General features: G+C 46.8%; 1 long non-coding RNA gene across 2 annotated transcripts; it reads right to left on the bottom strand.

Moving 5' to 3' along the window:
* Positions 1-801: 801 nt before the first annotated feature.
* Positions 802-8,329, bottom strand: LOC128338133 (uncharacterized). 2 transcript variants are annotated; one of them, XR_008312527.1, is made up of 2 exons: positions 8,201-8,329; positions 802-2,193 (listed from the first exon to the last, which is right to left on the bottom strand). It is a non-coding gene; the product is annotated as an uncharacterized LOC128338133 (long non-coding RNA). The 2 variants fall into 2 exon arrangements; XR_008312526.1 differs by having other exon boundaries at positions 802-1,926.
* Between the last annotated feature and the right edge of the window lie 1,296 nt (positions 8,330-9,625).

The raw sequence follows: 9,625 nt of genomic DNA, 5'->3' as shown, positions 1-9,625 counted from the left end.
ATAACATCTGGGGACCCACAGTTGAGAATCCCGGGTGTAGACGATACTGAGCTAGATGGACCAATGGTCTGACTTGGTATAAGGCAACTTCCTATGTTGCGATGTTCCTATCGCCTCCCTTCCCAAACTGATGATGGTGTGGTCTCCTCTGTCACCCCCATCCCTTCTAAATGGATCCAAACATTCTCATCCGTAAAGCTGCTGTTTATGCTGCTATGACTGCATCTTAGCCATAGGCAGGAACAGCCTCAACCTCCACACATTCCTGCTGCTTCAGTTGACCATGCATTGGGATTATCTCCGTCAGCATCAATGGGGGACATTAAAACAGGTCTGGTCATTTGCTGAAGCTCGCCGGATCCAGTTTCCTGCTGATCCTTAAAAAGCAGCAATTAAAATATGCAGCACAGAGCTTCTGTCCAAGTGGGCCGATGGTGTTTTTTTTAAAAAAAAATGATAGCCCTATCACCACATCTAATAGCAATAAGGCTCTCATAAATGCTTGGAATTTAACAAGCTCCATTGTGTTTTACCAAGTGTGAGCGCTCATTCAGATGAAATGTAACAATGCCCTTTCTTCCCTTCCTTTTCTTTTTCGGAAAGGCCCCCCAGGGGAACTGCCGATTGAAAATCAGCACAAGCAGGAAGGAACTGTGTCCCCCTTGAGTTGCCGTATTATGATAATGCGCAGATAAAGATGCCCTTTTTATTAACTGGCACCAGATCTGGAGGGACTGGTAAAAGAAATATTTGAAGTGTGCATGCCTGAGAATGACAAAGGAGGAGGAGACGGCCAGCTGATTGCCTGAGAACTGGTGCCTGTGCACTTATTTTGTTTATTTATTGTTCGATTTATATACTGCCTCTCGTATAACTTAGGTGGTTTACAAAAGGCGGTTTGCAAAAGTCAATACAAGAAAAGTCCATAAAATCACATTAAAATATTAAAAACAGTCTTTAGGATTGTAATATTAATCCTTAATCTTTAATATAAGCAGTCTTTCATATTTAAGTCTTTATGGTCTTAAGACAGAAAGACACCCAAAAGCAACAATCATAAAAACAACAACAGAGCAGCCAGAAAGGAGAGACTGGTAACCCCTTGAGGGGTAAAAGTACAAACAAATAAAAGCATTTTCAAAAAGTTTGAAAATTGTTTTTAGCAGCCACAGATTCCAGAGAACACTCACCCACTGGGAGAGCATTCTAGAGTCCAGGGGCCAAAACAGAGAAGGCCCTGTCCTGCATGTATGACAATCGAGCCACCCCCAAAGTTGGATTATGGAGCAAAGCCCCCTCTGACAGCCTTGTTAGCAAAGGGTGCCAGTTTTTTCGTCGGCCAGGGATCTTGTGCACTTGCACAGCTAAATCATCACCATTGTTTATTATTATTATTGGCCATTGTGACTACGGGTGATGAGAGCTTGTAGTCCAACAACTTCTGGAGGGCCACAATTTAAGAACCAGTTGGGAGTATTGGGAAAATGGAACTTCCCAGGACACTTCATGTTTGACATGCCGCTATCATAGCTAGGTGCTGGGGAGAGGAGAGGAAAGGAAAGATTCTGGAGAAGAGAGAAAAACAGGAGTGGGAGGAGCAGGAGCAGGGACAATTTTGATCTGCCAGTTCTGGATAGGGTCACACTCCCCCGGAAGGAACAGGTACGGAATCTGGGGGTGCTTCTGGATCCGAACCTCTTCCTGGTGTCCCAGGTTGAGGCGGTGGCCAGAAAGCTTTTTATTGGCTTCGTCTGATACGCCAGCTGCATCTGTTTCTTGAGATGAATGACCTCAAAATGGCGGTACATATGCTAGTAACTTCTAGGCTGGATTACTGCACTGTACTTTATGTGGGGCTGCTGTTGTACGTAGTCCAGAAACTGCAGTTGGTCCAGAATGCAGCGGCCAGGTTGGTCTCTGGGTCATCTAGGAGAGACAATATTACTCCTGTGTTGAAAGAACTACACTGGTTGGTGATACGTTTCTGGGCAAAATACAAGGTGCTGGTGATTACCTATAAAGCCCTTAACAGCTTAGGCCCTGGGTATTTAAGAGAAAGTCTTCTTCGCCATGAGCCCCACCGCCTGTTAAGATCATCGGGAGAGGTTCGCCTGTGGCTGCCGCCAACTCGTTTTGCGGCTACTTGGGAACAGGCCGTTTGTGTTGCTGCTCCTGGACTTCGGAATGCGCTCCCTGTTGAAATAAGAGCCTCCCCATCTCTGGCAACTTTTAAAAAGGCACTGAAGACACATTTATTCACCCAGGCTTCTAATTAGATCCATGGTTTTCAATTTTTCATGTTGGTTTTAGATGATTTTAAGGTTTAATAATTTTAATTTTTCATTTTAAAATGTTTTGAAGGATGTTAATCATTTTAATGTGTAAATGATTCTAATTGTTTAAATTGATTTAGTTTTGGTTTTAATTGTTAATTGATTTGAATGGTTTTTTATTTCGATGTAAACTGCCCTGAGCCATTTTTGGAAGGGCAGTATAGAAAATCAAATCAATCAATCAATCAATCAATAAACCATACATACATACATCCAAATCTGTCCGCTCTATTGACTTTTAAGAGTTAAAGTCATTGGAATATGCAAGCAAATTGGCAGCTCTATTTTAACATGCAAAGGGTATATAATTCAGATCGGTTCTTTCAACGGTGTGGAAAGGGACTAGATTCTAACCGCTGCTCATGTTTTATTTAAGAATGAGAAGACTACCTTCTGGACTATAATTTTTTTTTTAAAGTATCGATTTTGTGAGGAGGGATCATCCGGGTTCATCTGGAGGAGGAAAAACAAAAGGTTGCTTGCAGGCTGGATTAGGGGTTTGGGATTTGGAGCCTGCCTTTGCTCTGTCAATATTCTTCCTCTGTAAGGAGTAAGGCTGCCGGCAGGGATTTCTGAGTTTTGCTTGCTGAGAAGCTTCAAGACAAAGCAAACAGGCGTGCTTCTTGATGGCTGACAATAGCAGAGATGGCGGGACCCGGAAAGCCATCATTTTCTCTGCTGGTGGGGATTTGGACACCTCCCACCTGCCAAATTAAAATGAGCCAAACAGCAAGTTTTCACAGCTACCTCCAGCATCTCGGACAGATGATTTGCCACGGGCGGTTTTTTATCGGGATGGTGTATTTTGCTTGATGTCACTGAGCTTCAGAAGAGTTCCCGTGGATTGTGGGCTAGGAGCCCTGGAGAAGGTCTCTGTTCGCCATCAAGTAGCACAGAACACTGAGATGTGTGTATTCGGGGTTTGAAGTTAGCAGAAATCTAATAGTCTGACAGGATTTCGTGTTGAAAATCTCCTGGGCTGGGTCCATCAGAGGATCATTTCCTAATGCAAAGTTGTTGGGGATAGGGGTGTGCACAAAACCGGCTGGCCCAGCTCAGTTTGAGTATGAACTGGACCCAAACCAGACTGGGCCAGTTGGGTTATGCACCCCCTCAACTCCCGCCCCCATTCGGTTCAGTTTGGGGGATTTGTGATCCATTAAAAATATTTTAATCCTTTATTGATTTATAATAATACACTTCTTAAGGCCGGAATCAGGAGCCAAGGACATAGCCAGGAGCCAAGCGGAGTAAATCCATCCACCGAGCCAAGAACCAGGCACCAAAAGCATGCAGAAGGCTCAAACAGGAGTCAGGAGTCAAAGCCATGCCAAAGGCCAAGCCAGATCAGCAGTCAGGAGCCAAGAGAAGCCAAGAGGCACTGTGCCAAGAGGAGCCAAGAGGCACTGTGCCAAGAGGAGCCAAGCACTATCTAGCAGCACTCACATGTAGTCACCCATCCAAATTCAAACCAAGGCAGACCCTGCTTAGCAAGGAAATCAATTCATGAATTGGCACCAGGGGCACACCTACGTAATTTTAGGGCCCGGACCTGAAGGGCTTTGGAGGCCCCCCTGCTACTTGAGGGCTGGGGGGGAGGGTTGTTGGAGGCAAGTTAAATCTTTCTTTTTCTTTTTGTTTTAAACTGCTGCTGTCCAGTGGGGACGGGGGCAGCTGGCAAGGTGTGCAGGCACTCAAGAGGAGACCAAGGCAGAAGAGACGGAGGCGGCAAGAGCTCCTTCCCTGAGCCTGCCTGCCTCCCAAGTGACAGATTGGGCCATTTTGGGGCCATTTCAGGCCTCTGTCCATGCACGTGTGTGAGCAGAGAGCCCCTAAATGGGTTGAAAATGGCCCAATCCATCATTTGGGAGGCAGGTGGGCTCAGGGAAGGAGCTCTTGCTGCCGCCTCCACCTCCCCGACCTTGGTCTCCCCTCGAGGCCCCACAAACCCTGCCAGCTGCCCCGTCTCCATTACCATCTCCGTTGCAGAGCAGCAGTTGAAAAAAAAAGTTTTAAATTTTGGTAGGTGCAGGGGAGGCCTCCCAACAATTGGAGGCCCCCCCCCGCACTGAGGCATGAAGCCACAGACCGAATCTCCAAGTTCCATGGCTATGTACGCCTCTGATCTGCACACTTGGATGCTACTCAAAACTTGATTTCATACATGTTCCACTCAATATTCAAGTTGCTTCTGCTGAACGGATGTTGTTTAGGCCAACATATGTGAGATCCTCTAGATGCTGTAAAAAGAAAAAGCCGTAGGAAACGAGTCCCATGCTGTTGCCGAGCCTATCCTGAAAGACACGGCCGCAACGTCTGGCCGTCCAATCTGCCTTTGAATTCATGGCTGCTAACGAGAGAGAAAGAGTGTGCCGTCTGTTCAAAGAGGAAGCCGGAATGACTGTACTTGGATTTCTATGTGAAATGATCGTCAACTCCTTCTTGGGGGCCTGCTAATCAGAAGAAATCTGTTTCACTGAGTCGTCGTCAAGCAATTGTGTTTTGCACACAGGAGTGGAGAAAGCTACCATTAAAAATGAAACAGAAATGGTTTCACTTTCTAATTCTTAGAAGCCTATAAAGAAAAGAAAAAAAGTCAGATCACAAGATGTATTCAGCTCTGTTTCCCTCCTGTCATGATGAGCAAGGGATTGTAGCAAAAGGACTCTTAAATCTCAAGCTTATTTTATTTCACTTTCCCTCACATAACAATGGAGCGTTCCTTTTATATTCACGAGAGATTTCTTAAATTCTGTTTGCTTTGCTTCTGAAATCAGAGGTTGCTCTACCAAGAAAGATCTATAGCAGTAAGATAACAAACTTCTGATCTCTCAAGCACAGGTGTTTTTTTTCTGGATTAAAAATAGGAGGCACTTTGGACCAATTCTCATGACATTTTCGGAGTGAGTAAAAGCACACAGTGGCAGAGAGCAAAATCAAGGTGGCATAACCCCTGCATCGACACATGTTCACATACATGGTTGCATGGAGTCAACACACATACAACCGAATGTCCGGATGTATTTTTTTTTTTCACACAGCCAGCGGCTCTGAGAAAGCGGAGTTCCCGATCATAACTTGATTGTGCACTTGTTGAACTCCGGAACCAAACATTGCTTGCTACAGAGGAACAGGGCATGTCCCTGCGACACAATTGATGGTCCCCTTATTAATTGCATTGATGCTGATGGCTCTCTTGGAATATAACTATCTTATTTCAAGCTTCCTTTTGGACCCATTTAATTCCAAATAACTCTGCATCTCTGGGACCAGTTCACACCAGCAGCATCAGAATCGATGGTATTCAAAGAAAGTTCATTTCAGAGACAAACATCTTTCTGATATCTGCCGTGGTAAGGTTGTTGGAGCATCTCCACTCAAGGGCATTCACACGGCACTCAAATGCATGATCGCTTCTGCCTACTCCCCTCCACAGCCTTTGTTCATTCAGTCACCAACCTGGGGATCTTTCTCCAGTTTCGGGCACTGCCGCTTTAGGAACCATATTTCCCTTCTCAAACATGTGCAGGTAGGAGATGTCAGACGTCCTTGTGTCAAGGATTCTCCTCCACACTGCCTCTGGTGGTGATGCAGGACATTGCAGCACCCATCTAGCCTCTAGATCCTATGCTGACACCACCTGGGGAAGCCTGCCATTGGCCTCCTGCATACAGGAAGGATAGAAGAGGTTTCCAAGCTAGAACAGTCACTGGCCACATTCACACATCACACGAAACCAGAGATGAAGGGGCCTCCAGCTGAAGTTTTTGATCGTCCAAATGCTTGCAACTGCAGTTCGGACAGGAAATGGACTCACAATTTCCCTTCCCAGACTCTGATTTGTACCTTTGGTTTGTAGTAAGTTTTGCCGCCCGTATCTCTGGTTATGCGGGGCCAGCGTTACATCTGAATGCAGCCACGTAGTCCCCCTCTTCAGGAACTGGCGTCGAAGGAGGAAGCTCCTTTGTCGCTCTGGCTGCAATTGGCTGCCAGGGCTGCAGCCAGGTTTCCCCTCTTTTCTGCAGTCTTGCTGCCTGCAGAGAGCGTGCTCTCCATTACGTCCAAATTCAGATTGGAGAGCGTGGTGGGGGCGGGGAGCATCCTTTGTCTCAGTATCAAGGTTCCCTGATCTGGTGTGCATCTCCTTGCTGGTTCTTGGGACTTGGCCTACTTGTGACTTCTTGGCTCCTCTTGGCACAGTGCCTCTTGGCTCTTCTTGGCTCATCTTGGCACAGTGCCTCTTGGCTCCTCTTGGCTCTTGACTGCTGATCTGGCTTGACCTTTGGCATGGCTGTGACTCCTGTTTGAGCCTCCTGCATGCTTTTGGTGCTTGGCTCTTGGCTCGGTGGATGGATTTACTCCGCTTGGCTCCTGGCATGTCCTTGGCTCCCGATTCTTGCCTTAATAAGTTTACTATTATAAATCAATAAAGTTTATTATTATTAACTCTCCAGGCCTGGATTGCCTACTTGGCCAGCTTCAGTATTCCTGGAACTTCCAGTCCTGGCTTTTGCATACATTGCAAGCTGCCTTCTACTGAGTCAGACCATTGGTCCATCTAGTTCAGGATTGTCTACACAGACTGGCAGCAACTGATTTTATGGACTAATTTCAGCCTGCCTGCTGCCTCAGAGTGATTCACAGCAGCACTGCACTCCTATAGCAATTCAGTGTTTGTTACCCTGCCCTAAAACTTCTATAATGACTCTTTCTAGGATGCTCTTAATTTTATTTTTACTCCTGATTTTATTATAGTTTTTAGTATATGCTTGTGTTGCTAGTCGCCCACAGGCTTCTAATATTTACTCTTTTATAACCATAGTTTTATTTTGAATTCTGTTTCTATTCCTGGCTTCTTATAGACTTAAAATAGGCTTATAGCTTGTATTTAATAATCTATCCACAGTCTGTTAATATTTGTTTTATTATGTAATCACTCCTTTTACTTTATGCTGGTCTAAGACCATAATAAAGATTGATTGATTGATTGATTGACTGGCAGCAGCTTCTCCAAGCAGGGGCGTAGCAAGGTTGGAGTGGGCCCAGAGACGAGATTTTAAAATGGTGCCCCCCCACTCAGTCCAGGGCCTCCACACACCCCAGGCCCCCAAGGATTTAAGTCTGATATTTCAAAATAAGTATGCTGCCTGGAAATACATTTCACTGAATACACACACGCACACGTCACAATATACAGTGATATACATTGAGTACTATACATTTGTGCTACTTATAATGCCTAGAACACACTAGCAACACTAATTATTAAAATGGACCCCTTGCTGCAGATTAGCAAAGGAGACTTTCAACCATGCAGGGTGAGCCTATGTTTGTTTTCTCAGAATTCTGAACAAATTCAGTCAAGTTTGACTGCAGGAGGTTTTCCACACCAGGCTTTTAAAGCCCTTTAACACACTTCTCCTCTGGAATTATGGAGGTGCTGCATTCACACTTTGGCCAGATTTACCCTGAAGTCCCTGCAAGTTACTGGAGAGCAGTTCACACACAAGAAAAATAAAATAGAATAAAAGCACCACACCTGCTTCTCAGTTCTCACTCAGACCTTCTGGGTTGCAAAACAACTTGAACATAAGTGCATTTATAAATGAATGAATGAATGAATAAAATAAATATAATACTGTTTCTTCCAGAAGTTTTTGTAATTTTCTGCCATGAAACAAGCCACTTATAGGACTTTTTAGATAGTTTTTTTTTAAGCCAGCAAGTTTTCCAAGCTGTTTAAAAATAAATATTCAGAGACTTCTCAGTCCCTCCCCCCCACCCCCATATCAAAGCCCTATGGCAAGCAGATGCCTATATATCTGGGGCGGGGGGAAGGTAACCACAAAAAGGAGTTCACACTCTACCTGGCAGCAGGGGGTCTTCTGCTGCAGAGAACAGTGGTGGCCACTCTGGCTGCCTCCTCCTTCCTGGCTGGCTTGGTCCCTACTCGAGTTCAGGCTTCACAGAGGCCTACACGAGGCCTCCGTGGAAGCCCCGCCCACCCACCGATCAGCTGAGAGGAGGGAGAAAAGGAGCTCTTTGCAGCTTGTCGGCTGCTGGATTGCTGGCCAGGAGAACAAGCTGGAGAGACGGCGAACAGGGCAAGTGGCTGAGGGGCCTTGGGGCTGGGCAGGGGGCAATGGGGAGCCACGTGAGGTGCCTCTGGGGGGCCCCTCCAGGCAGTGGGGCCCCCAGACAACTGTCTCCCCTTGCCCGATCGTTGTTACGCGCCTGTCTCCAAGGTTTCACAGGCAGGTTTCTTTCCCAGTCCAACCAAGAGGTGGCAGGGATTGAACCTGGGATCTTCTGCATGCAAAGCAGATGCTCTACCACAGAGCTACAGCCTCATCTCCCCGAAAAGCTGGGTACATAGAAGCTGCTTTATATTGTCAGACCATTGGTCCATCTAGCTCAGTATTGTCTACACCAGGGATTCTCAACGTTGGGTCCCCAAATGTTATTGGACTTCAACTCCCATAATCCCCAACCAAAGGCCACCGTGGCTGGGAATTATGGGAATTTAAGTCCAATAACATCTGGGGACCCAATGTTGAGAATCCATGGTCTACACAGACTGGCAGCGGCTTCTCCAAGGTTGCAGGCAGGAGACTCTCTCTCAGGCCTATCTTGGAGATGCTGCCAGGGAGGGAACCTGGAACCTTCTGCATGCAAGCATAAAGATGCTCTTCCCAGAACAGCCCCATCCCCTCAGGGGAAGATCTGAGCGTGCTGACACTTGTCGTCTCCAATCCAGATACAACCAGGGTGGACTTTGCTTTGCAAACCAGACAATGCAGGCTTGCTACCATAAGGCCAGCTGTCCTCCCCCTGCCTCCCCAGTAGGGATGTGCAAACAGGTTCGACATCAAATGTGTCCGACGTCGGACCTGTTTGGTTTGATGGTTCAGGGTCGAACCGAACCATCCCCTGTTTGGTCTGACCCCAGACTGAACACACACACACCCAACAGTTCGGGGGGTTGCGGACTTAAATTTTTTTTTAACTTGCTCTCTTTGGTGGAGTTGTTGGAGATGGTGGGGTGGAAGGGTCCATGGAGGTTCCCCCTCCTCCTGCCAGCTTCCCTTACAGCCCAAACTGGCCTGTTCGGCTGGCTCTTTGGCCCATTCGGGCCTTGCCCCTCCGGCACAGCGGCAATTTTGGAGACCGCCACACCTGCGCAATTGGCCTTTGCATGGCCTGGCTTCGAGGAGGTGCCGGACTGAACTGGCCCGGTCCGGTTTGAGTCCATTCTGGAGTTGAACCGAACCGGGCCAGCCGGTTCTGTGCAC

This window comes from Hemicordylus capensis, chromosome 15 (assembly GCF_027244095.1).
Source record: "Hemicordylus capensis ecotype Gifberg chromosome 15, rHemCap1.1.pri, whole genome shotgun sequence".
Lineage (NCBI taxonomy): Eukaryota > Metazoa > Chordata > Lepidosauria > Squamata > Cordylidae > Hemicordylus > Hemicordylus capensis.
Note: the sequence above shows the minus strand (reverse complement) of the source record. Positions and strands in the feature narration are given on the sequence as shown.